Genomic DNA, 1,813 nt, shown 5'->3' on the forward strand with positions numbered 1-1,813 from the left:
AAATAATTTTAAATATATAAATTCAATAATTTCTAACTTAACAAAATTTAAAATTTCACATAATAATTTATTCATTACTTAATATTAGAGGTTCACAAACAACTTCAAACATCAAAGTTTAGGTCCATGTGGATGATCAAAGTTTGACACTTTGACTTGTGACTGATGAGCCATTATGAATGCTTTCATTATCTTTATGGGGTGGCATGGATTTTTTTAGAGGGTAGACAAGATGGGATGGCTTTTCTTTACTTGAAAAGAAAAATGACATGTGAATTATGAAAGAAATGGACCACATCTTCAAACCATTTTGGAGGGGACTTCTCTGCTTACTTGATCTCGTGGAAGGCTGCATGCAAATGCCATTTGCTTCAATATATAACACATGCTTTACATTTCTCCAATAAAGTTTATTTCGAATGAGTTCTACAAAAGCTTACCCCAGCCACTACCCTAGTAAGTTGTAGTTTATCTAAACACACACAAAGCTGATCTTAGAGATGTAAAATATATGTTGAAATTTTCAAATGTAATGATTATTATTGAGTATTTTCTATTTACAATTCTTAACTAATACCTTGGCAAAATCTTTACTAAAATACTTTCACAAGTAATAAGGTACTGTGTTTTGATTCTTAAACTGAACAAACTTGTAGCTTTGAAAAGCTTTATTTTTCAATGTAATGAAAAGAGTTCAAGTAATCATGTGAACCCTATGCCTTTGCCTATGGGACTATTCTATAGTTGTCTAACAACATATTTTGGTAAATGATCAGCATGTTCATGGAAGATATAGTTTAGCAATCAGAATCAACACAAGAGAAGAGTAGGACATCCATTCAAAGTATATATACACATACTTTTTCATTCAAAAATTCTTGGAGCCTTCGCTGGACGATTTGTATATCCTGTAAGCAGCAATGCACATTGTGAAGTTACCAATAACGGTCAGCGCCGCTTGAAGAGCCACCAATACCTGCAACTCATTACAGAACCCCTCATTCATTTTGTATGTTCAACCTATTTCAATAAATTCGAGAGCACAAGTGCACAACTCATTAATCCTAAAATTAGCAATAATTATAATATAATTGTGAATCATACAGAATTAGCATTTATATGATATTTATAGCATCAAATAACCCAATTCACTGATGAACAAATAACCTCAGCAAATAAATAAAAAACATTCAAAGAAAATCAAACTCATGAAGCAGCAAACAAAAATCAGAAGCAGCAAACAAAAATCATGAAGCAATCAAGACCCAATTCACTGATGAACAAATAACTTCAGCAAATAAATAAAAAAAATCAAAGAAAATCAAATTCATGAAGCAGCAAACAAAAATCAGAAGCAGCAAACAAAAATCATGAAGCAATCAAAAACAAATTCACTAATGAAGGCAAAATCGCAAACAAAATCAAACACAAAACCTCAGAAGGCGACGCTCGGCGAGGACGACAGAGGAGGCGGGCTCAGCGAGAAGCAGGACGCGGTGGTGGTTGCGGTGGTCAACGTCGTCGCTGCTGTGGATGGCTGGCTGCGGGATACGGTGGCGATGGCGATGGCGGTGGGCTTCACTGATGGCTGTGGGTGGCTGGGTGCTGGTGATTTCGAGCTTGGGTGATTTCGAGCTTGGCTGGGTGCTGGTGATTTCGAGCTCTGGAGAGTGGAAAGTGGAAACTGATTGCTATTAGGGCTTCCTTCCATTTACGCGTTTTCTCCTTTTTTTTTTTTTTTTTTTTTTTTTTTTAAGCCAAAACGACGTCGTTTAGCATATTAGTTTTCAAACCAAAAATCGCTAAAAAACCG

The 1,813-nt window shown here is 35.5% G+C and overlaps 1 long non-coding RNA gene across 1 annotated transcript; it reads right to left on the reverse strand.

Annotated features, from left to right (window-relative positions):
• Positions 1-589: 589 nt before the first annotated feature.
• On the reverse strand, positions 590-1,478 carry LOC148554906 (uncharacterized). The gene is made up of 2 exons (XR_015886166.1): positions 1,435-1,478; positions 590-976 (listed from the first exon to the last, which is right to left on the reverse strand). It is a non-coding gene; the product is annotated as an uncharacterized LOC148554906 (long non-coding RNA).
• Positions 1,479-1,813: the final 335 nt, after the last annotated feature.

This window comes from Arachis ipaensis, chromosome B6, assembly GCF_059453495.1.
Source record: "Arachis ipaensis isolate K30076 ecotype BB chromosome B6, ASM5945349v1, whole genome shotgun sequence".
Taxonomy (NCBI): domain Eukaryota; kingdom Viridiplantae; phylum Streptophyta; class Magnoliopsida; order Fabales; family Fabaceae; genus Arachis; species Arachis ipaensis.